The sequence below is a fragment of the Protomyctophum bolini genome, assembly GCF_963924005.1.
Source record: "Protomyctophum bolini genome assembly, chromosome: 19".
NCBI lineage: Eukaryota > Metazoa > Chordata > Actinopteri > Myctophiformes > Myctophidae > Protomyctophum > Protomyctophum bolini.
The window spans coordinates 19,670,321-19,698,217 of record NC_137880.1 but is presented as its reverse complement, the minus strand read 5'-3'; the positions used below and the strand labels follow the sequence as shown (position 1 = coordinate 19,698,217).

Genomic DNA, 27,897 nt, shown 5'->3' with positions numbered 1-27,897 from the left:
TGGAGACGGCAGTAAAGTGATCACCTTCACAGAGCTGGAGGTTGATAGGAAGAAGGAAGGAAATGGCGGAGGTGTTTCTACAGGATGAACTGCATTCTGGCCATATAGAACCGGACTGGAACCAACTTGAGATAGAACCAACTTGAGATGGAACCAACTTGAGATAGACTAGCTGAGATCCTGTAGAGGGGGGGGGGGGTATTGACAAGGGAGATAGAGGAAACAACAAAAGATGAGGGAACATACATACATGTAATGCAATGTACTGTAAAAATGTAATAACGAAAGAAAATGTAAAAATAAAGTTTACAAAAAAAAAAGAAAAGATGAGGGAACAACAGAGAGGAAGCGAGAAGCTGTTACAACTTACAAGTTGCAAAGCATCAAAGCTGACCTACAAATGTGAGTTCAGATGAGCTACTCCCCCACCAGGGGAGTAGCAGGGAAACAGAGAACACAGACCCACAGCAGTTCATGCCTACTTCATTTCCCCCCCAAGACCTGAGGCTGATTCTACAAATGCCGTCTACTCTAAATCAGTAGTTCTCACTTTCAAGATTGCAGATGTGCAAACACGGCATGAAGTCACACGCTGTGAGCTTGTAGATCTGCTATTTTTGAAGAGCCAATTATGCAAAAATCTAACATGACATGGATGCTTTACCGTTATTAATGGATTAATGAGGATCTTGGATGAAGGAAAAATTAAACGTCCGCACACAATACAATTCTGCTCCCCGTATTTCAACCTAAACAATGTTTCGCCCATCTGGGCTTTCTCAAGTTGGGTATGGCCTTGAAAACTCAACTGGGTGTCGTCACTCAATCAGTTAGGATAGGTATCGGCTGTATGTGAAGATCCATTCCAGAACAAGAATACAAATATTACATCAGTTAAGTGGCCATACACTGCAAAGCCATGATTTCAAACTCTGCACCATCCAGTTTTCCCATCGACAATGACTATTCTAATGTAGTAAGTATCCTTGTACAAGCATTATAGTTGCACATATTTAATGACAACTGGAAAATAAATGGGCAGATTAAAAAACGCCTTTACACAAAGGACATAACCTTGGAATGTGGCTCAGACATCAACCTGGACACTTGGTTGTTCAAATCAATAACAATGTGACAGCATGCCAAGGGGCTCTTTGCAGCCATTGAAAGTCGTAACGTTCATTCAATACACACTAGTGAAGTGTCGCTCACTTTGTTACTGCGAGTTCATTAATTTACTGTGCCATCTGTGCAAAACATTTTTCTAGTCTGTCAGCCTCCTTCGGCCCATACTGACGAAGAGCTGACCCCAGCTGCCTCTGTGAGTAGCAGTTCGTTTCTACACTAGAGCATCTGTTTGGCTAAACTCTCTGATGAGTTTGTAGAGTAACAAAAAGCACAAACTCAAAAGTTGCAAAATCTGGTCTCCCCTAGCCTCACTTATGCTAGTACAGCCTGATTTATACTTGGAAAACTAGTACATCGCCCTAAGGTGTTGACAGACAGACACAGACACAGACAGACATTTAGCTTGCCTAAAAAAAAGGCCCACTGGCAAGCTTTTAGGGAGGTTAATCAATTATTAAGTGGTGCTTCATGCTGTGTAATAATATTTCTTTCAGAGAATCATCAAGCAGTAACTTGGGCGGCTGGGCCAAACCAATGATATTTACCCAGACACTAAGAACTTAAGAAGTGAGTGGATATTAACTGGATAATGAAGGTGCATGTTTGAAATAAGATGAGGCATTGTCATACCGGGTTGGAATGAATACAGATCAGCTACCCCTGAAAGAGTTGCCTTCCGTGCCAGAGGCAACTAATTTAAGCTTCCTAGGCGTTTTAACTGTCTCCCCGATAGAAAACATTTACACAACAAAGCTGGCAAGACTGAATTATGTTGTAGAATAATGGTCCTCAGCTTGTTTGCATACATTTTTATGAATTCATTATTTTTCTGTCAAGTCCGACCCCACCGCTAGGGGGCGTTATTTGCTAGGTCCGTATATATACGGACCACAACGTAGCAAGGTATACTTCGTGTATATACTGTAATGGTTGAGCCCCACGGCAGCTTTTGACATTGATCTGGTTGCTATGCAACGCCTCCGTCACCACCAGCTATGGGAGGTTAAATCTCTGTTTAACTCGGTTACAAGCAGGATTTTCATGCAGAGCTGTCCATGGTGGATCTTCAGCCATCCAAAGTTCGGATGTAATTTGTGACTTTGTACTGCGTCGCTCCAGACATGCAAACATTCCTGGTGAGAGGTACAGTGTGTGCTTGTGCTAATAATACTAAAGTGTGTGTATTGGGCACTGGAGGGGCAAACTCCTTCTCTTAAGTGAAGGTGAATGGAGGAATGGTGGCATAGGCTAACTTAATTTATGCCAACGGCTAGTGGCAGAAGAAGAATTAACATAGCATGCATAAACGAAATCGAGAGAACCACGCTGTGCCATGTTAAATGTGCTGTGTGTTCTGAATGAAATTACATTTAGTTGATTTAAAGAAATAAAGCTATAGTACGAGGATTGGACACAATAAACACTACAATGGTTTAATCTCATTTCTCCAACTCTGCAAACAAACAAACAAACAGCAAGATATGACTGCACACCATCTGCTATATGAAGGCAATGCCCTTGACGTGCATTGCCTCTCAGCCCGTTATTGAAGCAGGCTTCTCCACCTGTCACAGGCCATTTACCAAGTCATGGCCCTAGAGCGTGACTGGCTGACTTTAAAACGGAGGGATGGCTGCCTGTGCTGAACTGCTGAGGGCAATTGTAGCCAGAAACCCTTAAATCAACAGGCGCCAACACCATGATTGAAATGTGGAGGATTCTCAATCTCATCCTCACAGCCTCTCACAGCCCGTTCCGCTGATAATAGGCCCCAGAGCAAGAGTAGCTGACGCATTTGCTTAACATTCAGAGATTTATATCACATTATACAGACAGGGCAGAGTCAGGCACACTCTGTCCAATGTGAACGGGATTGGCTGATTGATGTAGATCACAAGAGGCTTCTTGTCATCGCGAGAGAGACATGGCCAAAGCATTTCCGGGGGTCCCCAGCCAAAAACGTTGAGAACCCCTGGCGTATAGTATAAGGTTATGGTCCTAGTCCTAGACAAAGGCATAAAACACACTCTAGAGAATAGAGGCAACGAGCGCCTCTACAAATCAACAGATTTATATAGTGTGGCGACATCTGTGCTTGGTTAAAAGCAGGCTGGCATCCAACTGCACAGCTTGCTATTCACAGGAATTTAAAAGAAAATCACTGTGGGAATATTCAGGGTCTTGTAAACCAAATGATTAATTTATCACCATCAGCTGCCTTGCTGGTATAGGATATAGCGATTGGTTCCACGGTATGTAAACAGTATCTAGGCGTATTGACATTTCAGACTCGCCTCTGAAGTCCCTTAAAGAATTCTGTGAATGTTTAAAATGATGCGTAGTGAAATTTTAACCATGCTGTAAAAGTTTAACCATGCTGTTGAAACATGCCGTCTCCCGAGCCATTTGTAGGGCAGCACTAAGTGTGCTTTAATAGAGGGTGAAAGGATGATTGGACTATTTGGCAGGTCAAAAGAGAGGACCCAGCAGGGATACTGTTGGAGCCGCTACGCATGACCACCGACACACCTGACCACTTATTAACCCATTAAGACCTGAGACCAGATTCTACTAAATGTCTTCTAAATCCTTTTTTTCTACAGTATATCAGTGGTTCTCAAACATTTTCATGTCAAGAACCCCTAGAATTGTATGTACATGGCCTCAAAATGGCCACAAAAAAGCAAAGATTTTAGTTAAAACGTTCACCGTGAAAGAACATACATTTCAAAGATGTGAACTTTTTCTCTTCAAAAATAGCAGATCTACAAGCTTGTAGACCTTGAACGTCTGCTATTTTTCAATAGTTAAAGTAAAAAATAATGGTTGAAGTGGTTGCCGTGTGCATTTTCAGAGCACGTTTATTTTAATAATCAATCGAGGTGTGCTGACTCGGATCAATGGAACCACCGTAGCATATTTTTAAGTTATTATGTATTGGTATCACAATGAAAACACATTTTACATCATTATATAATTTCTTCTTCTTTTTTAATTAATGTTATATTATATTTTTAATCTTAATGTTTTGCCAAGTATTTGGGGGCCCAGACACCATTCTACACATGATCTACTGTATTGCAAAGTGACATACCATCATCACCACCACCCTGTAGACGTATTTGACAGGACCCATCGTCTTCTCCCACTACAGTGTCAGCTCTGTTACACCATGTACTACTGCCTGCAATGGAGGAATTTAGACGGCACTTCTGTTGTTTCCCTACATGCGGCAAGCTTGTGGGAGAAACTAGCGGTATGCTGAACATTCAGTGCATTTAAATAGGTGCTGCGACGCACTGTCACGCACACAAAAAGAAAACACACATACACAAAAATACTCACTTTCCCTAGTATCCCAGCAACCAACTGAACGATGGCCTTTCTCTCACTTGCACAGAGATGGACGTGGTAGTACAGGTACAGTACAGTACAGTACACCAGGAGAGTGGATATACAGAGAGGGACGTGGTAGTACAGGTACAGTACAGTACAGTACACCAGGAGAGATGTATATACAGAGAGGGACGTGGTAGTACAGGTACAGTACAGTACAGTACAGTACAGTACAGTACACCAGGAGAGATGTATATACAGAGAGGGACGTGGTAGTACAGGTACAGTACAGTACAGTACACCAGGAGAGATGTATATACAGAGAGGGACGTGGTAGTACAGGTACAGTACAGTACAGTACAGTACAGTACAGTACACCAGGAGAGTGGATATACAGAGAGGGACGTGGTAGTACAGGTACAGTACAGTACAGTACAGGTACAGTACACCAGGAGAGTGTATATACAGAGATGGACGTGGTAGTACAGGTACAGTACAGTACAGTACAGTACACCAGGAGAGATGTATATACAGAGATGGACGTGGTAGTACAGGTACAGTACAGTACAGTACAGTACAGTACAGTACACCAGGAGAGATGTATATACAGAGAGGGACGTGGTAGTACAGGTACAGTACAGTACAGTACAGTACACCAGGAGAGATGTATATACAGAGAGGGACGTGGTAGTACAGGTACAGTACAGTACAGTACAGTACAGTACACCAGGAGAGTGGATATACAGAGAGGGACGTGGTAGTACAGGTACAGTACAGTACAGTACAGTACAGTACACCAGGAGAGTGTATATACAGAGAGGGACGTGGTAGTACAGGTACAGTACAGTACAGTACACCAGGAGAGTGTATATACAGAGAGGGACGTGGTAGTACAGGTACAGTACAGTACAGTACAGTACAGTACACCAGGAGAGTGGATATACAGAGAGGGACGTGGTAGTACAGGTACAGTACAGTACAGTACAGGTACAGTACACCAGGAGAGTGTATATACAGAGATGGACGTGGTAGTACAGGTACAGTACAGTACAGTACAGTACACCAGGAGAGATGTATATACAGAGATGGACGTGGTAGTACAGGTACAGTACAGTACAGTACAGTACAGTACACCAGGAGAGATGTATATACAGAGAGGGACGTGGTAGTACAGGTACAGTACAGTACAGTACAGTACAGTACAGTACAGTACAGTACACCAGGAGAGATGTATATACAGAGAGGGACGTGGTAGTACAGGTACAGTACAGTACAGTACAGTACAGTACAGTACACCAGGAGAGTGGATATACAGAGAGGGACGTGGTAGTACAGGTACAGTACAGTACAGTACAGTACAGTACAGTACAGTACAGTACAGTACAGTACACCAGGAGAGTGTATATACAGAGAGGGACGTGGTAGTACAGGTACAGTACAGTACAGTACACCAGGAGAGTGTATATACAGAGAGGGACGTGGTAGTACAGGTACAGTACAGTACAGTACACCAGGAGAGTGTATATACAGAGAGGGACGTGGTAGTACAGGTACAGTACAGTACAGTACAGTACACCAGGAGAGATGTATATACAGAGAGGGACGTGGTAGTACAGGTACAGTACAGTACAGTACAGTACAGTACAGTACACCAGGAGAGTGGATATACAGAGAGGGACGTGGTAGTACAGTACAGTACACCAGGAGAGATGTATATACAGTAGATATAAGCACAGAGCCAGAGAAAATGAAATGTTTGACATGATGGTAAGAGAGAAAGTCAGGGAATGAGAGGAGAAAGAGAGATGGGTGTAGTTTAACTTTACTGTATTTCCCATTTTCAATACTTTTAGTTCTATTCCACTACATCTCAGAGGCAAATGTTGTACTTTTACTCCACTACAATTACTTGAAGTTAATTACTAGTTACTTTATAGTTTTAGATTATTACAAAAAACATAGACTAACCACTTCAGCCCTATTTCAAAATAGCCAATCCACAAGCTCACAAGCTGTGAGCTTGTAGATCTGCTATTTTCAAAGGGGTTTATACATTTGGAAACTTGCAAAATGGGACATTCTGCATAATTCTGTTGATGTCATGTACTCAAGTAAATTTGGAATATCAGACTTTGACTTGTAACAGAACTTTTCTACATGGTGGTATTGATACTGTTACTCAAGTAAAAAATCTTCCACCACTGCTAAATAGACATTTGTAAAAGGGAAAAGGTGGAGGGTTAGCGAGTGAGGAAGAATGAAGGCGGCATGGCAGTGACCCTCTGGAGTCACATGTGGCCAATTATCCCGACAGATAGTCTGTAACCTTTCATGGAAAACGTGTTCTGTAAATGAGTGGAGGGAGCATCGATGTGGCTTACACCCCCGAGAGCTGCCTGGCCCGCTCCACTGGAAACACTATCAGTGCATGGACTCCTCTGCAGTCTCCATTTGGTTTTAGTCAGTCTTTTGAATAAAATTCATTTTAGTTCTAGTCATATCTGAAATGTTTAAGTTTTAGTTCAGTTTTAGGCGACTAAATATTGTAAGATTATAGTCGATTAAATGTACAGTTGATTTAGTTGACTAAAATGTATTTTGGCGGGCTTCGATGGCGTCGTGATGAGTGATTGTACACTTGCATGCTGAAAATAGCCGATCTACAAGCTCACAACAGGTCAGCGCGACGCGTTGTGAGCATGTAGATCTGCCATTTTCAGAGTGCAACGAAACATAAAATGACTCGTCTTTGAGTTCTTGTGGATCTCTTCTCCCCTAGTCCCTCCCTTTAGAAGGCCCGAGGTCTTAATAGGTTCATGTAACACAGTCTAGAGAGGTGTGGTGGAGCTTCTGTACAAGGTCATAGTTGTGGACATTAAGGCTAATGGAAGAGCCCAGACCTTTGGAAAATGTGCTGGAGGCGGAAGAACAGGTGGTCTGGTCTCCAGTGAGCCCACCACCAGCGTGAGTCACACACAAGCTAATAATTACAGAGCAGGCTGACTGTTTGAATGACAGTGGCTAGCACTGTACAAGCTCCTGAACAATGAGAGGGAGGGCGAGAGAGAGAGAGAGGGTGTTTCAGAAAGAAAGAAGGGCAGACATTTCTTGAATGCATTTGCTTTGCTCTGTGTGTGTGTGTGTGTGTGTGTGTGTGTGTGTGTGTGTGTGTGTGTGTGTGTGCTCTCTTCCTCCGTCTCATGTCAAGAACACTGTAATTTGGACCTAGTTAATATTCCTAGACAAATCTCACAGCAGCACGGCACACTGAATTCATTAATCAGCCTCCATTGTGTTTTGGCGCTGCGCTGCCAACAGCCTGAGTGCCACCCACTAATCACAGCCAAACTATTTCACCTGCATGGAAATGTAAAGGCTAATGTACTGGCATGCTACATGGATGTAGGCACAGTTGCTCGTCTGTTGCAGGGCTCGTCCGACAACAATAAGGTGGGGGGGGGGGGGGGGGTAAGATGACAAACACATCAAATACAAATTTTGAAAATATTATGAATATTTCCAGGATCTCAAAATCTCCAACATATTTTTCAGGGGTACCTGGCACACTATGTGGTCTAATATACTGTAGTAATGTGCAGATTTGGACTATTATAAAACATACATTAAATTATAAATAGGGTTGTCCTGATCGGATCGGGAGATCGGCTCCGATCACACGATTTTCAAAAGATCGGAATCAGGGAGAAAATAAATGCAACCCCCTCTATGGATGATGGCACAGGTGGAGGGGTGTCTGTAGTACTCTCTCTGAATGAGAGAGATACTCTTTAAGAGTTTTAACTTGACTTCTGTTGCCACGACAACGGGAAGCAACGCAATGTCATGGCAGTGACGTCGTGATGACTATAAAATAAGAAGCCTAGGTCGAACGGGCCAGATTGAGTAACAAGGTGATCCCTAACGGATATAATTACTAATACTGCTACTATCAATTTCCACCCTCAAAAGTGTCATACAGCCCAAGGCACATTCGGCTTCATACCTAAGAACCATTGGAAGTCTTGTCTTCAACTTCTGTTATACAAACTGTAGAACTGTATTCACTCTAATGAACCAATACATAAATGTTTTGCTTTTGATTACATGCTTTCATAGAAAGAAAAAAAAAAACACAATGTCATTCTAATGAAAGTATAGTCACATTTTGCCTTTCAATAATTGAAAAGCAACACAACAGACTACACTAGAGTGACATACATTAAGATATTTGCTATTGTGATATGGCATAAGTGTTATATAAAAATATAAAGATCAGATCGGTATCTATTGGGATGTCCGACATCCCTACTTAATATGATGTATGTATTATAAATAAATGATGATGTATTATACTCTAGGACGGTGAAGCTACCAAGCAGCACATAAAGAGAAATCAGCCCCACCTTTACCAGCTTCAACATTGAAGTGATGGACACATCAATGCATTACTAAATATAAAAGTATTGTGAACCGAGTGGACCGAGTACGTCTGTTCGGATCCCCCACTGACAATTTTGATCAAGTTAGATCATGTTAAACCTGTTCCTACAGAGATAGACTGACGTCATCTCCACATTGTGACTCAGCCTTGGACATTTACATATGACACACCTGCTGTCAGCTGTACATTTAGAGGGGCGAGTGAGTGTGTCCGAGTGCCTATATGCGTTTGTGTGCGTGCATCGCTTCTGTCGGTGTGTGTGTGTGTGTGTATGTGTGTGTGTACAGTAAATCCAAGACGGGTACATGCATGCCAAGGCTCCAACAGGTGCCTAATGGTTCCCAGGGCTTAAAAGCATGCAGGATCGTTCCTAGACAGAGTAGACAATGACTCACTCCTTCCCACAGTTTGTACTGTACATCTCAGACAAACACGCACCTTGATGATGTTACATCATTTTAGCATTTCGTTTCAGTCTCACACAAATTGATTCACGGGACTTAAAACGAAGCAACGCCTCATACTTACAGTAATCACCTGAACCCTAGCATCCGTACTCTGGGGATAACATTTGGTGGAAATAGCAGATCTTTGCCAACTAGTCCAACTGATATATCATTCGTTACATCCAGTAGTATAGCATTACGGAATGGAACATCAGTGATTTTCTACTTCAAACACTGTGTGTAAAGCTTGAATATAAGATATGAAAACAAAAAATTGCCAGAGAAAATGACTAAAATGGAGCTTGAAAAACAGTCAAGCTGTGAGCACACTTGAGGAAATGGCAGGCCAAGGCATATGAGGAGAAGGCACACACAGCCAAAATAAATAGAAGGGGGAAAAACATCTAACAAATTTGAAAGCATGCAGCCATCCAAAGTGTTCCAAAAGGTTTTTTTGTGTTTGTTTTTCGTCCGAGAGCCAAAGTTAAATTCAAATTGTGTGGAAAGATAAACGCGCTTTGCTCTTTTTTGTCCACCACTATGGCACTCAGGAGAGAGGCGGAGTCGGGCCATCTCCCGGGACTCATTCGCATGTACGTATAAGGGACCGTTTTAGTTTTTTTGGGACACTCTCAAGTCATCATGTCGGTTGTTGTCTTTTCCTCCAGAGGGTGAAATTACCATGGCACTTTGCCTGGCGTCCACACAAACACACATTCCCATCTACTCAACTATCTCAGAATGGCAAAGGAAGCTAGAGGGAAGCAACAGAAATGGAGGGTGACGATGTGTATAGTGTGTATGTTCTGAACAGGATTAGTGACACCCAACATCTTGGCATGGCTTTGCTGTGCCGGTATGAGCATTGTTTGATTCGTAAACAAAAACGGAGGGGAGACATTCTTCCACCACTTTTTTACATTTTTAACTTCACCACTGTTCAACCCATCTTCATATAATTTGTCCTCACTAATGTTTATGATAAAATACAAAAAGATGTGTCTCATAGGAGGGTTGTGGGCAGTTCAGATTCAGAAACCTGTCTTCGAGTGATATCATCGATGGGGAATCCAAGCTAAAAGAACCTGCAGGCTTAAATTTCTATTCCTGAAAAGTTACATAATGGAAGCTATCGTTCTGGTGATAACTGTGCTATTTTATCATGAATATTAGTGAGGACCAATTATATGAAGATCGTTTGAAAAGTGGTCCTTGAAGCCCTATACTTCTTTGTATGAAAAATGGCAAACAAAAAGATCCACACAAGCTACATTGCATGTGCCGTTTTTACCTCTTGACCAAAATAGGGACGCTTACAACATACAGTATCTTTTTTCATCCTACAGTGTGCATGTGTGTGACCCATTGCAGGACTTTTAATTCATACTATAGTAACAAATCCCTACCATGTCAATAAATACAAGAGTCAATTGCCTAGATAAAACATTGGTGCTCCTATCTTGTTGGCTTAGTGCTCTGACCCAGACTAATACCAGATGTTATTCACAAGTTCCACAGCACAGTATGGGCTGAAGTCTTCTCACTGTTTGTATTAAAATTCCTTCCCTGTCATTCTCAACTGCCCACAGTTACGCATGGCAAGGTATTGTAAATCGGCCCAAAAGTACAGTGTTAAGCTACAGCACAGTGTTGATTTTGACAGCAAATTCAGATTTTAGTTTTAGTCACAGTCTCTTGAATAGTTTTAATTTAGTTTTAGTCACATTTTAGTCACCTAGAATGTTTAAGTGTTAGTCTAGTTTTAGTCGACAAAATGCGTCGCAGCACGTGAGCTTGTAGATCGGCTATTTTCAACATTCAACCAAGTGTAAAATGACTTGTCTCTTGTACTTGTACTGGATCTCTTGTCCACTAGTCCCTCCCTAACATTTTTGTCTAGTTTTGATTTGTTGACGAAATTGTCAATATATATAAAGTCTTAGTTTTAGTCATCATTTTCCTCAGTGAAACGAACATTTTTCGTTATAGTATTAGTCGACAAAATCAACACTGTGCAGCAGCCACTCTATACAGCGTGCCCGCCTCCTCCACTGGGGTGGGGGATAAAGCAAGTTTATCCAACCAATTTCATGTCTAGCAGTTCAATATGCATGAGAAACATTCAAGTCAATGAACGTTCTATTTTGCCTAAATGCCTGGGAGCTGCGGAACATTGGATCAGAGGAACGGTAATACAAAAGCCATCTTTCATCCACCATTCAGAGGAGGGAGGAAGAGGATAGGAGAAGAGGCGCAAGTAAGTATTCAAAAAGACCAGCTTCACACAAAATGAGGAGAGACACAAACAGCTGTGGTCTAGCCTACATTGTGCGCACGTGCGTGTGTGTGAGCGCGCGTGCATGCGTGTGTGTGACTGACTGACCGAGAACACAGTAAACAGCCGAGAGGCTCGGAAGTCCTAATCCCACATGCATATGGTCACTGAAAGATACAACACCATGCACACATTGCAAGCTTTTCAATGTGATAGTTGTTGTTCAACTGTACATAATAAAATAAAATGATAGTGGAACAACTAGCATGTGTTCCTTTCTCATGTACTGCATGCAGAATGCCCCTCCTTGTCCTCTTCCCACGTTGTGGAGGTGGACTCATGTCTCTTCTTCTCCAGAACAATAAGACAACTGTAGTACTTATTATCTGCCGACATTATAGCAACGCAACAAACGGAGCCCGTTAAACCAAATGCACCCTAGCATGGATATTCTGGGAGGCGGACATTCAACAAAATAGTGAATCTACAAGCTCACAACACGTAAAGAGCTGACCCAGGTCAACTATTGGTTTACTAAGGATATACAGGGTTTAAGTGGAAAACTGAATACGTAAATCCAACAATAACCACATTATAAAAACACTTTACAACAATCCTCTGAAACAGGTTGATGACTACAAGTATTTGGGTTCATACAGTATATATCTTCTTCCCAAAAGGATTTTCAAACTAGGAAGGGTATGGCCTGGTCAGCCTGCAATGACATGCATAAGATCTGGTCATTAAGATGTTAAAAGTAAAAATATTTAGGACGACCGTTGAGCCGATTCTACTCTATGGCTCCGAGACATGGACACTTTCAAAGAAACTAGAGTAACGTTTGGATGGCACTTACACCCGCCTTCTAATGAGAGCGCAAAATCTGTCTTGGAAGAGCCACCCATCGACTAATCTAATATACGGCAACCTTCCCTGTGTTTCTTCACTAGTCCGATCCAGAAGAACACAGTGCCTGCCACTGTTACAGAGCTGACAATGAGGTTATATCTTCCCTTCTTCTCTGGAGTCCTGCCTCAAAGCAGACCAGGGGTAGAAAACCGTCGGTTCCTGATGTCATCGCTAGGGACACAGTAAGCAGGAACTGGGGATGGCAATGAAGGACCGGAAAGTCTAGCATTGTGAAATCCATGATCTCGACCGTGGTCAAAATTATGATGAAGTGGTTAAAAGCCCCGGGCAAATTGCCCATTATCGATTGAATAACAAATGAACAAATGTTTTGGAGATGAGAGGCTCGTTGGTGAAATATAGGTAGAGTAGATGCATACATGTTATGCTCTGCTGGCTTCTATTGCAACTCAAGACAGTCTGAAGGACTTTCATGACAGCAGCCGCTGTATGTGCAGACTGTGCACGCCATGAGTGTGTGTGGGGATTCACCTAGTCACCTAGGCTGGAGGCATTGAGGAAAGCTCAGCCACAGGGCCTGTTAGTGAGGAGGCTGGAGGGAGGAAGCAGCGACAGATCATTATAGAGAGTGTTGTTGTTATTGTTCCCAACCCTGAGGCTGGAAGGAACATACCTCCATGAGGAAGTGACCATTTAGACCTTCTGCTGGAAGGCCACAGGGTCGGGGTTTTGATGATAAAAGATCACAAATCACGACAGAGACGGCACCTGTCACTTTCTCCGCATGCCAAACTCCCAAGAACGTTAACACCGATGTCCTTAGTTTACCAGCAGCCACCCTCATGGTTCCTGGAATAATTCCTAATCCTGTCAAATTCACTGATCATTCATTATCTTCAAACAGTACAACTTCAAGACACCGAACAATAAGCTGCTGGCTTTGATATGAGTCAACCTGGAGACTCGGAAGTGGCTTACTTTGTGTGTTCTGTAAACACGAGAGGAAAAGTGAGAGAAACCACAGTGCACATCTTCCAACCTCAACAAGGGATCCCTGTGACAAACTGTGTTTGGAAACCCAAATGTATCGACATCAGCAGTCTAGATTATGTAGTCTAGATTACTTATAATATAAACAATACATTTATTCTATCCATCTACTTTATACTTTGGCGTACAACAATGTCGCACAACAATATCAAAGAAATGCAACATTTCCCCCCAAAATAAAGTATTTTACTTAGATTGATTAGTTTATCTAATTCTTTAAATCTATTAGTCTAATGAATTTTTGTACCTAAAATGTATATTTGTTGATCTGTTGCAAAGTTGTCTTTCTGTCTTTCTGTGTGTGTCGCAAGGCATTGTCGGCTATTATGTCCTTCAAAGACATGGAACAAAACAAACTTGAAGTAAAAACATGTTTCCATGTTTCCTGTATTAAGGACCAATCTGTCATACTGTCTATGGCCATGGCTGAAGTGAAGAACTATACTTGACTCCTGTTCAGTCAAGAACAAAACATCTCTGCCCTGGTATCTGGGTTGTAGTGGGAGCTCTGGTGGAATCAAATCCATACAGCTGATTGCCCTGATGATGGCTGGATGTATTATTCATGGCTAGTGGTGGTAGAACACCAGGGGTAGAACGGTGGAGTGGTTTGCCCTGCGGTCTCCATCTGTTATTTATAGGCTAATAGTGATGTAACAAGCTGTTATCTCACAGGCCCATTAGACTTATGTCAGGCTCATTACCACAAATTGTAGACTAGATTAACCACATTAAACCGGACATCACTATTTTTGGCATGTCATGACTCATAATAGGTAGACGTTTACAAAACCTTCAGAATCTCACCAATAGCAACACGCTGTGACCTTGTACATCTGCTATTTGCGCTACTTAAATAAGCATTGAGTCTTTTTGCCAGGTGCTTGAAAAGCGCCTGGACTACATTTGCATGCAGAAAGTCGGAAATGAACCAAAACGGGCGCTATAAAAGCTTGTTGCAACTGGCAGTTATGACTGACTAATTATTTTTTTCTTTTATATTCTCATGCGATGTCATTAAAGGTGATTCTTTCATGGGAAAAGGGTTAGCGCTGAAGCGGAAGCTGCTATGGATCCTACCTAGTGTTATGGAACACTAGTCTTCATGGTCCATGTAAACCCACTTCTAAACTAAGAGGATGGGCCCATCGACCACACAGCTGTATATTCCCATCATGTCTAGAGATAGATGAATCATGATAACAGCACCAGTGTAGAAGGTAAGCTGAAAGGTTGGGTATAATACCCATCTTCTTACTGTACAGTACATTTAATCGCTTTATTTATTTTCAGCCGATCTGTTCTTTTAGTATTATTATTCTAGGTGGAGTATCATGGCGACAGTTTGCAATTTGAAATTAACATAAAATAACAAATGAATAAATAATTGTGTTTTAATGATCCACTTCCTCGTTGTTCCCAAATTGAACATGAGTTGGGGAAGAGTAATACAAATATTGAATAGGACGTAATTGAAAGGCATGAAAATAGAGAGAGATTTGTTTTGAGCAATGTGTGTGTGACAACCTTCGTGAGCGCAAGCTTCACTTCACAAGAGAAGATGGAACTTCAGTGACATTTACTTTGGCACAGTTCCAATCGCACCTCGCTCACACTCCATCTGGTGATAAATAAGTAAACAGTAGATCAGGGTTTTCGTTGTGACGTGTTGTGCACTTGTAAATTGGCTATTTTAGTGTAGTGGTTAGAGCTGCACCTTTCATGCGGAAGGTTGTGGGTTCGAACCCTGCCTGGGGTCTACGTCAGCAAGGGCATGCGGTCTCAACGGGTTCCTAAAGACAAATCAAATCCTAGCCTCCAGCCTCCTCCTGAGGAGGAGCGTCTGAAGCCTGTCCTGGATGGGGTATTCGGACGTAAAAAACATTCCGTTGCCCCCAGAATAAGCTGCATCAGACTTGAGCTGCATCAGACTTCAATGGAAGTCTAATCAATGGAAGTATGATTTAGTCAATGGTACATTAATATCTATATAAAAACGCCATTAACAATAAATAGACAATATGACGTAAACGACACATTGACGTAAATTTGTCAATGCGTTTACTAAACAAACTTTGAACTAAAGACAAACATTAAACCTGTGTATGAGGGGCTAGCGCCCCTCGAAAATATATATCTAAAAAAATAGAAAACGAAAGCATAACCGCTAAGAACATAATCGATATTTGCAGTTATTGTATTTGTCTGTATAGAAAAGTGGCCTAATGGATTCAAAGCGCTGTGACAGTGCCCTTTCTGGCCCAGAATGGGTCACTATTATGTAAGTCCAATTACAAGCAAAAAGGTAAGCCAGACCACAGCTCTCAGCTATATGTATCTGACTGCTGGCCGGATCAATGGGCAAAATGGACATTTTCCTCTGGTGTTCAAAGAGCAGGTTGTGACCTGGCTCACTCCAACACCAATTAGAGCTCAGCTGTGGCTCTGACGAACACAGGGCCCATTATGCCGGCAGCGAAACCTTTGGGCATTTTCTATACCCGATACATATCCTTAAAAGTTAAGATAGGCTACTATTGCAAATGTACCACGGTGCCAGAGAAACGTATATATGAATGTATAAGGTACAGCGTAAGATATAAAAGCATTATAAAAAGCCTTCAGCCTATGTACTGTACATCCAGTAGTTTTTGGCATTCCTGTGGGCCTACCTGTGTGTGTGTGTGTGTGTGTGTGTGTGTGTGTGTGTGTGTGTGTGTGTGTGTGTGTGTGTGTGGGTGTATGGTACGAAGACGCTGTTGCAATTAAAGGTGTGGGAAGTGCCTAATTCACAGGTGCATTATTTGTTCACCAGTGTGAATTCAACACATCTAGTTCACAAAAGACTAGTTATCTTAGGCTAATACCGGATGTCTGTCTGGGCCTTCTCCACAAAACAATGGCCAATGCTCCCTAGACTACATTCCCTAGATTCTCAACCTGACATTTTTAGTTTTCATTGTGAAAAATGGAACTTGAAATCTATTCATCCAAGGTTCAAAGCAATCGATAATTAAAATAACGTGCCCTGAAAATGCGGCCCACCCATCTCACCACTTAACTTAAAGATAGTGCCGTGTTTTTCTTTTCTTTTTTCAGTTTTTCATGTGTTTATGAGGTGACAGTACCTCAAAAGACCCTTCGGTGTGGTTGTCATGTGCAATAATGTCTTCCTTTTGTATTTAGGGTTTCTTCCTGGAGGAGATCAAGATCACATTCCTCTGTTTGTTCCATCGCATCTATTATATGAAAGAGGCAATGAACAGGTGCAAGAGTAATAAATAATAAACACGACATATAGACGACAGGACGGCTCCGTAACCCTGCGTTTAACCTCCCGTGCACCGCAGTGCCCAGGGCCATCCAATCTGTGTCAATCAGACAGGCCAAGGCAGCCATTTGTTGTGGAAGTGGCACTCGCCAACCAAAACAGCGAACAAAAAGCCTAGCAACATGCTGACGAAACGGCGTGAGGAGGCTCGCCGCTGAGGGGGAAGCAGGACAGAAATAGCAGAGTGGTGAATAATCGAGAGAAGGAGATGCGCTGTAATTAACATGGTGGCCCGGGGAGCCTCTGATGTACAGTAGAGGGAGGGGGGATGTGGAGGGAGGGGGGGATGTGGAGGGAGGGGGGGATGTGGAGGGAGGGGGGGATGTGGAAGGAGGGGGGATGTGGAGGGAGGGGGGGATGTGGAAGGAGGGGGATGTGGAAGGAGGGGGGGATGTGGAAGGAGGGGGGGATGTGGAGGGAGGGGGGATGTGGGGGGAGGGGGGGATGTGGAAGGAGGGGGGATGTGGAGGGAGGGGGGGTGTGGAGGGAGGGGGGGTGTGGGGTTTCAATAAACCATAGAGAGAAAATTATAAGGCAGGGAGAGGAGTGTGAGAAAGAGGTGCCGGGAAAGAAAGAAAGTAACAAGAGCTCACTGTATAATTGAGCCTAAGTCTGATCAAAGTTGTGGGGTTAAAGGAACACTTCACTTCGTTTCCAACTCATCTGGTGCCTAGTATTTTAGGGCTAGGCCATCGGGGTGTGTGTGAGTGTGAGTGTGAGTGTGTGTGTGTGTGTGTGTGTGTGTGTGTGTGTGTGTGTGTGTGTGTGTGTGTGTGTGTGTGTGCGTGAGCGTGTGCATGTGTGAATGGGTGAATGTAATTCACAATCTATGTAAAGCACTTAGGATAAAAGCGTTATATAAATTCACCATTTACCACACTCACTGTTGGATGGCACCACTTTCTTTATCCTCCTTCTGCGTGTCAATGGCGGGCTGTGGATGGTCTGAACGTCTGCCTGCCGATGACACCTGTATGAAACAGATGGAGATGACACTAGTGCTGCAGTCATACAGCGAGCATTGGTGAGGATGACACTAGTGCTGCAGTCATACAGGGAGCATTGGTGAGGATGACACTAGTGCTGCAGTCATACAGGGAGCATTGGCGAGGATGACACTAGTGCTGCAGTCATACAGGGAGCATTGGCGAGGATGACACTAGTGCTGCAGTCATACAGCGAGCATTGGCGAGGATGACACTAGTGCTGCAGTCATACAGGGAGCATTGGCGAGGATGACACTAGTGCTGCAGTCATACAGGGAGCATTGGTGAGGATGACACTAGTGCTGCAGTCATACAGGGAGCATTGGCGAGGATGACACTAGTGCTGCAGTCATACAGGGAGCATTGGTGAGGATGACACTAGTGCTGCAGTCATACAGGGAGCATTGGTGAGGAGTTGGACAAATACGGAGATGAGGTTGAAACAACGAAAAGTGTTCTGTTAAGGGAACGTGGATGAGGCAAACAGACAGCAGACAAAGCACTGCTAATGAAACCAGCTTTGCATGCATCACACACTTAATCATCAAGAGGCGGCAAGAAAACGCCTAGTCCAGACTTCTCTTCCTGGTTTTGAGAGAATGTAAATACCGGTAGGCTATTTTCAGTGAAGAGATCTGGTGTAGAGTGAACAAAATCACACCCGTGTGAAGTGAGGGGCGCTCTATATGAAGTAATAATAATGACAACACATTATAACTAACTTTAACTGATCTTATCATGAGCATGTAAGATGACAACCGAACGCCCCTCAAAAACGAGAGGACCAAGTATAGAGCCCTGGAGGACGGCGGTCAACAAAGTATATAATGTTTAAGATGTAAAAATGAAAAGTCAAGGGGTGAAGGCAAAGACGCGATGGTGTGTTTGACAGAAACCGGGGGGAAAAGGTGATAATTAGTAATTACATATAATTGCTGTATTTAACGGCTCAAAATTGCTTCCCTACAGTAGCTCTATTTCATCTCAGTAATAGAATGCCTTTTCATTTGCTTGCAGACAGACAGAGGGGGGAGGAGAGTGACTGACAGTAGTTACTGTCACACAGGTTCAGGTGTGAGTGAGTGGTGCTTCTGTGGCACCATAAGTAGCCGTCTCTCGTTTAAGTCTCATAGCACCTGTGCTGTGACCTTCCTCCTGGCAAGTGATTCCAGCATTCAGAGCACAGTGGCAGATCACCAAACTGCATGGCATAGTAGGCAACAGCACATTGGAAAGCCTCTAAACAAAGGAGATTGATCTTGAGAAGCAGGATCGGCTCACCAATGCAGTTGTGTATTATGTAATTTATGTATCATGGTTCCTCTACATGAGGAGAATCGAGGACAGAGAGAGATTGATTGATGGGGAGAGTGACAGCAGGGAAAAAAAGATGTACAGCTAAGGGAGAAAAGGGAAAAGAATACCCTGCATCGCTCAAATCATCATCATAGGGGAATAATAAACACCCACTCCAACAAGAGCTATACCGCCAACTTTAAGTAATGATTATGCATTAGCTGAACTTATTAATATACATTAGTACCACTAATAACACAAGCTAGCCATTATAGTTAAAGTCTGGGTTAGGAGCGTGGCCACACAAAGCAAACTTAAGTAACAAAGTGGCCTATAACAGTTCTTGAGTGAAATTTCACAATGCAATGCACAAGAAGCAACTTTGACCCTAGCCTGATATAGGCTGAGGTAGCAGACAATGCAGCAACATCCAAAAAAAAGAGACAAAACAAGAACAGAAAACCATTTAAGACTAGGGTTGCCTGGCCATACCTTGCATGAAAGATGATAGTGTGCCTCCGTGCGCATGCCGTTTACATAACGATGTGGTGTTGTAGCTCCGCTGAGCTAACAAACACGTTCCCATACAAACAGGTGGCGTTTGAGCGTTCCATCTAGGTCTCGTTATTTTCACTGTGAACAAATGCTAGTGTTTCTTAACTTCCCTTTTTGGCATGCATGGTTCAGCCTCACCATCTCCCCCTGTGCTCGGCCTACTCCACTCGCTCCTACAATGCACTTTGAATCAATGGCAATCTCGCCAAAGTGCTTTGCAAGTCTTGCATCCGGACGTAAAAAAGCTTTGATTATTTCGCTCATTTCAAACAGGATGTGAAAAGCTCTGTGAGGATTCTCTGTAAAGAGAGAGAAGCTCTGGGTAAAGGAGTTTGTGAATGTTAAACCAAACTACGGCAGCATTTATTGATAACTGATATAATTCACGCCAGCATATTTTTTTCCCTGTTCAGCTCTTATTTTGAAAAGCCACATTTCCAGACTTCCGGTGTTGATCTTATATTAGGAAGTTGGATGATGTGTGGTCACATCCTGTTTATCAAACGGAGCTAACCGAGTCTAATAGAAGACAACACAGAGTCTGCTCTGGGCCATGGAATAAACCTTGTTTTGACCAAAAATGCCATCTGGGACAAGGAATAGGAGATGCAGGCGATTGAAAGAAACAGATACGAGTGGATGTTTATGGGCACGATGATCATGATGGCACGATCCTGTGTTATTGACAACACCAGCTAGCAACCTGATGCTAACGTGAGTAGCATTATTGCCGGACATCAATCAAAAGCACTATAAAACACCAATTGCCGGACATCAACGGCATGGATCAACCAGAGCATCGGAGCGGCAGGGACAGTATTGCAGTCGCTGTACCGCACTGTTGTGACGAAAAGAGAGCTGAGCCAGAAGGCAAAGCTCTCCGTCTACCGAGAAATCTTCGTTCCAACTCTCACCTATGGTCATGAAGTGTGGGTCAGGAATAAGGTTGCGGATACAAGCGGCCGAAATAAAAATTCTCAGACGGGTGGCTGCCATCTCCCTTAGACAGGGTGAGAAGTTCAGTCTCCGAGACTCGGAGTAGAGTCGCTGCTTCTTTGCTTGGAAAGGAGACAGCTTAGGTGGTTCGGGCATCTGATACGGATAAGCGGTTAAAGATGGATGGATGGACTTTTCCTTTTTTCGTTTTCAGTCATTGATTGCTGGTTCAGGTGGTGGATGGAGGGGGCAGATGTTAAAAGGCCGATATATATTTTGTCGCCAAACGGTGTTGCACACTGAAAATAGGCATTCTTATTATTCGTTAGATTTTTGGGGCCTTTTCTGCCTTTATTGATAGTACAGTGGAGATGGTGTCAGTGAGTGACACGCAGCAAAGGTCCGCCGGTCCGCATCAGAGCCCAATATAAAATGTACGTGCCTTAACCACACATTTTCGGCAGGCGACACCACTGTACGACAATGTATGAATGAGGCTAGTTGCGGTGCAGTGACTGTGCAGCAGGAAGACATAGTTCCTTCCTCTGGCTTTCCTGCCCCATGGATCCGTCAGCCTCCTCATTGGCTGAGGAAGCCAGCGCTGGCTCCAGGACAGGAAACACACCGAAGCCACTTCCTGCCCCGAGTGCCAGGGTCACAGAGGTTAAGGGTGGAACGGACACGTCGGAGACATTTTTAAGTGTCCAGAGACCAGCATCCAAGGAAAAACTCCCACCTCATGTAAGCTTTTCAATAATAGCAGGGATTTCCCCCATATTAGGCCGCCTCGTCTTTTACCCCCTCAAAGCATTGTGAGCTGGTAGCTATTTCTGTGGAATATCGGGCCGCAGAATAGGGATGCTAGGGTTCTTGCTGAACCCTTACGCTAAAGACTGTAGGCTCTATGCAAAGCAGCCATGTTATATTGGAAATAAATTGGGAATCTTCCTTACTTCTTACCAAGAAGGTGCTGAGATATATAGATATGGGAGCCTTCAGCCCTCAGGTGGCGGCGGCTCTTGCTCAATTAGAAGGATGAGGCAGGTCTATTTAGGGTGTGACATTGCAGCCGCTGTCACAACATGCGCGCGCACACGCACACACACACATTTCAATGTCTTTATTTGAGTCCACATTTATAAAATACATATTTCTCAGTTGCTTCCGATATCCCACACACTCGAAACATCATGTCTCTCTCTCTCGCTTGAATCCAAACAAGCCCTAAATGTACAGAATCACACACACACACACACACACACACACACACACACACACACACACAGGAACAGAATTAACTGAAGTGGCAGAAACAGAGAGGGAGGGAGGGAGCGGGAGAGAGGCCAGAGCGAGAGAGATAATGAAACGAATGAGAGGGGGCTGATTCCTGACTCAGTGTGAGAGCGTGTGGGAGGAGAGGAGAAGCAGCAAGAGTGTGAGTAGGAGAGAGAGAGAGAGAGAGAGAGAGAGAGAGAGAGAGAGAGAGAGAGAGAGAGAGAGAGAGAGAGAGAGAGATGCATCCATGACGAAAGTGAGTCTATCAGTGAACGATCAACCCGTCCTCCTCTCCATCTCAATCCAACCCTCAATGTGTGTGAGCTGCAAATACAGCTGGTGGAGGCAGCTCTCTCACCAGTACAATCCTAGCATTTCATTTCATTCTGAGACGCTGTCAGAGTTATCTGAATTAACCCTTCAACACCTCAGGCCGATTCTACAAATGCCTTCTAAACCAGTAGTTCTCACACATCTTCAAAAATGTTCAAAAATAGCAGATGTACTTAAGCTGCTTGTATATCTGCTATTTGTGAAAAACTAAAATCTAAAATGACAGTATGACACAGATGTTTTTTACTTTATTTGCTGCAATAGTAAATCTACTGCTGGCTGTGTTGAAAGAGGCAGTCCTCACAAAGCGAGCCATTCTCTTAGCACACAAACTGCATCTAAGGTCATTGTGGACCGCTTACGACACCATGACGCAGCACGCAGTAGTAACAAACTTCTCCATGGAACACATCCAGTTTCATTCAGAAGAGTGACTGACAGGAAGCCAACTTAGCGATCCTTTCTGCTACTGAATACCATGCAGCCGTGTCGCACCATGTGTCGCTTAGAGGTTCCTTCAGTTCTAATGCTGGCTAGGTGAAGGCTACATGGGACTTGCTGTCCTATGGTTACCACTACTACACAGACAGGACCAAGCAAACGCCAGATGCACGTGAATGACTACAACTACATAGTTACTATCTCCCTAGCCTGGCCCAGCCCGTGTGGTTTTTGGTCTAGAGGGGGTGCCGTGGGTGCCGGCACAAAAAAGGCATTGGAATCTATTGGTTCACCGATCTGAGAGCCCACCCCCGCCCCCTCCTCCCCTCCTCGGTAGAAAACGGCAGAGAACACTGACGTCACTTCCTATGCCAGACCAATGCGTTTCCCCAGGAAAATAAAAAGGTAATAGAATGCCTGAACCTGAACCTGTGTCACAGTAACTACTGTCTGTCTGCAAGCAAATGAAAAGGCATTCTATTACTGAGATGAAATAGAGCTAGGGAAGCAATTTTGAGCCGTTAAATACAGCAATTATATGTAATTACTAATTATCACCTTTTTGGCCTGGGTACCGAGGCCATCTCCCACTAGTCTCTCAAGACGGCCTATATCTCTTCCACAATCTTCAAATGCTACATAGACAGTTTGTGGTTCCACTCAGTAAAAGTAGAAAAAAAATGGGCCGTCTCATTGGGCCGTCTCAGCATCACGTTCTCATTCACATGGTTAACTCATCCAATCACACACTTCATATACCGGCTATTTCAACTGGGAGTTTGCGCTGCTCATCCTGCTTTCTTGCCGCTGCACACTGATTCTGCTGTGCTGCGTTCTGCTAAACCTTTGCTGCTCACCCTCCTCCACCCCAGCTACCACCTGTCGTTTTGGATCTGCCGGTTAGGTACGGGGATTCGGAGTCCCTATGGTTGGGACTGATGCACTTGATCAGAGTACCTAAAAGCAGATCCATTGACAACATGACATTCACTTTAGTTTGTATTTTCTGACAGTCACTGTTAAGTGCAGGGCCTTCACTTGAAGTAATTTGGAACATTCTGATGCTGCAGCACTGCGTGTGTATGTGTGTGTGTGTGTGTGTGTGTGTGTGTGTGTGTGTGTGTGTGAACCACTTTCAACCCACTGTCCCTACTTTGAGCAGGTCACTGTAGTGGTCACTTTTCAAATCCCAGTGAAAATAGCTCATTTTATAAGCCAAAAACACATCATAATGCATGCAAAAAAAAACACACACATGATTATCCCCCTACTACTGTGATATCTTGTTATGGTTCTTGTATGTACATTCCAGGCTAACATGCCTTGAAGAGCCACACCCCAACCCAAATTTGCATTAAATTCTTTGGATAGTTTCAAACGTACGTTGTCAGCAGAATCCTGTTCAAACTGGGTCACACTGGTCGTTACTCTGAGCATCGTCACGTTGCTTTCACACAAAACCGAACGTCGTCCCTCCTCCTTTCGCCGGCAAACCACACCTCGCTGACGCCGATGACAGCACCTATAAACCTCTCCAAAGGGCGAGGGAAACCCCAAGTATTTCAAACTTATTATCGTTTCATCTAAACGTTTCCATATGTGCGTTCTTATTTATAACCCCATGCCCATATAAGTCAACCTAGACTAAATGGTTATCTGTGCTCGGCTATGTAGGACATAGCATGTCCTACATAGCCGAGCACAGATAACCATTTTAGTCAATGCCATACCATCAATGCCATTCTCATTGCACATTTCCAATACGCTGTGTGTATGTATTAGTAGTACCAGTATGGAGGTTGTATTCATTCACAAACAACTACAGTATTACAACTACAGTACCACTGCTACAGAGCTGACAATGAGGTTATATCTTCCCTTCTTCTCTGGAGTCCTGCCTCAAAGCAGACCAGAAGTAGAAAACTGTCATTCCCTAACGTCATCGCTAGGGACACATGCATCAGTAAGCAGGAACTGGGGATGGCAATGAAGGACCGGAAAGTCTGGCGTGGCATTGTGAAATCTATGATCTCGAAAAATGATGATGATGATGAATTAATGAAGAGGCCAATTGTTTTTAAAGACAGATTTTAAAACAAGATTATATGATTCTATTCCATGTGATTATGTGTCGGTCTCAGTCAGAATCAGAAATGGTGTTTGTGAGTTTGCGGGGGCCCTGAAGCCACAATGTACCCTTATGTGTACGTGTGGGGGAGTGAGAGAGATAGAGAGAAAGAGAGTGAGACAAAGAAAGAGAAATCAGAGTGTGAAAACGAACAAAGAGAGGGAGAGAAAGAGAGATCAAAGGCCTGTCTCCATACTTCGTGCTAGTGTCACCCGCACCCCATTTATAAGCAACGCGGCACATTGTGACCCGCGGTGTGTAATTGTAGATGGGGTATTTTTGGCACGTGACATGACACTGCCACGTAACTAATAGAACAAAATGATTTCATTGGCATCCATAGTCATAATAAAATAACCTTCACACCAATCCATCAATAATACGTATGTCTGATGTCCATGGCAGTACCATGGACATGCAGGAAGACACACACACACACACACACACACACACACTCTCTCTCTCTCTCCCTCACCTTCTACACAGTGTTCCTCGCCAACTCTCTTGCTCGCTCTCCCCGAACGTGGGAGTTTGTACGTGGGAGGGGAGGAGAGCGGCGATAGTGGAGCCTTGAGGAGGAGGTGTGAGGGAGGAGAGGAGTGGAGCCAGTACTGGAACACAGTGTGCTGCTCTCCTAGATGAGGGTCTCCTGCTCTCCACTTCTCATCTGAACGGAGGATTACTGACCAATCTCAGGATCGGTGTGTCATTCCTACAGCGTGGGACGAGACCAAAAAGCATATCAACAACAATACCCCCACAGTCCACACCAAACAGTCTCACACAGTCAGAAATGGGAAAAAATGTTACCTTACGATTGAGGGAATAATTTAGCTGTGATCAGCGGTCCGTCTGCCTATTTAATCAAGTATTTCTACACACCAATCGCAGCTCGTTCTCACAACTTGGCCGTCCATTTAAATATGGCTCCCTCTTCCACTGGCTTTCAGCTATTTGCTGCCTCACACACACTGCTGTTGACAAGGAGCCTCCACACCCCAGCCCCCACCCTTCTAATTCAGTCTTGACTCTTGCATGGCCCTAAAGTAAAAATGCAATTCAACATTTTGCATGTCTCTAGTCAAAAGACATGAAATAGTATATTTGTTATGGCTCTAAGTCAAACTGAATTAATTGTCTTGCTTTGGGCCTGCTCTTGAATACCCATGGAATTGCCCAAGAATGTTACATGGCCAATTCAGGGAGCAGAGCCAACGGTAAGTGTATTCCATTTGTTGGAATAAATGGTTAAAATTGTATGACATGAATGTTCCTGACTGAATTGCACTAACGTGGCATTAAGTTTCCTATATTCACTAAAAGTTGAATATAAAAAATAGCAAAAATACAAGCCAACAATGCCATGCATTCTGAGCTTGTAGATCTACTATTTCTGCACATTTTCACCAATTGTTTGCGACATGCCCAGATTAGAGAATATGGACACTACAGTATCAAGGTTAAGTCAACCACAGGGTGGTATGGGGAAAGCAGGTTTTTGTCAAGCCATACTGTAATAGCCAAGCAATGACGGAAGTCAAAGCCTACTGGAGAAAGGCGAGGAGATAGTCATTTATGGAATAAAAAAGGGTACCAAATATAGTAGGCTTATAACCTTGAGAGTAGCCAAATGACTGTCAGGAAACAGCTGATACAAGGCAGTGAGTGGTGACAAGAACACTAACAATGGTTCGTCTTCGGCTCAATACAAGGTACAAGGTACAAAGGGAACTTGACAGTAACCTTGACAACGGATAGGCCAGGGGCAAACGTTTCTCAGACAAAATAAATGTAAAGAAATGTATTACTGTTATCACAATGATGTTACATGTTTATGTGAACCATGATAGTTAGCCGAGGTACAGGATAACAGACAACGTTTGGTCAGTTGGACTGATATTTCACTGAGAACACGAACATGCAGAAAGAGCCAATATTCATTGTCAGAAATGATAAATTCTGTATGATTGCGTTCCTGTTTAAAATAGGCGACTACCTCTAATTTAATCTAATGCACACACAAGATTTACCATTTTATCTGAAACAGGTGGAGACATTTAGGTGGGTGTGTTTGATTTGTGTAAATCCATAAATGAAACCCAACTTGATCTCACACAGAGTAAAGTAACTAAACACCAGCGTGACGTGAAACCTTACCAAGGCACACGGAAAGGATGCAGCGTGAAATAAGACAGGCTTGCATGCCAGTCCATCATCATTATAATCAAGATGTTAACACCACTCTGTCTGTCATCACCACTACCACCATGTCCCCCCCCCCCGCAGTGAGGAAGCTCCCCTTCCTGGGGGACGCTCTGCACTAAAACATTTCAAGTTGCAACTTAAAGACGTCCACAGTTCCTCCCTGCAGCACAGGACATGACTGGCTGGGGCCATATGGCTGCACTGACAACCTGGCTGACAGGCCTGGCTCACAGAGAGATTAATGGTGCGGATTAAAAAGCCCAAAATAATACTGCCAGAGTTAGCAGAGGCGGCGGGGGGTATGTAAAGTGTCAATATGTGAAAGTAGAACAAAAAAAGACAGTTATTTTTTTCTTCCCTCTGTGTGGGACAGAGAAAGTGCTTGAGGCAGCAAAAAGGAAAAGTGAAAGAACGAGGCAGAGGGATAAGAGACAGCGAGTGAAGACGAGGAGAAGAAAGCAGGTGACTAAGATTGAGAGAAAGAGAGTGTTGGATGTGAGCCAGCCATGTGGACAGTGTTAGACGCCAAACAGCGTCTCCATCTCGTCTCTAGAAGAGATATCAATCACAGATTCCACTGACTCTGGTCTAGATGACCTGCCATCATTTCCTCCCCAGACGCTTCCAATTAGCTCATACAACAGTCCCAACAGCATCTGCTTGGTGTACTGCAGGGGAACACACAGCTATGGAAGAGTTAAACTGTACCATGTACATAACCTAACGGTACCTTAAAGTAATGTACCAAGATAGTTAAAACCACTTGACCACTTAAACAGTAGATGGAAATATGAGACTGAGTAGGTATACAACAAGATAATAAGCTAATTACCGGCCAATTACGCCAACACTTACAAGAGTTAAT

The 27,897-nt window shown here is 43.5% G+C and overlaps 1 protein-coding gene across 4 annotated transcripts in view; it reads right to left on the bottom strand.

The window, feature by feature from the left end:
* sipa1l1 (signal-induced proliferation-associated 1 like 1) overlaps positions 1–25,354 on the bottom strand; it is a 77,161-nt gene extending 51,807 nt beyond the window's left edge. For 3 of the 4 annotated variants that reach the window (XR_013965907.1, XM_080791174.1, XM_080791176.1), the window contains exons 1-3: positions 25,303–25,354; positions 17,762–17,847; positions 25–180 (exon numbers count right to left, since the gene is read on the bottom strand). The gene's annotated coding sequence lies outside the window, so the exon portion shown is untranslated. Of the gene's footprint in view, positions 1–24; positions 181–17,761; positions 17,848–24,082; positions 24,155–25,302 lie in introns of those variants that run through there. The other variant, XM_080791175.1, reaches the window with a different exon arrangement.
* Positions 25,355–27,897: the final 2,543 nt, after the last annotated feature.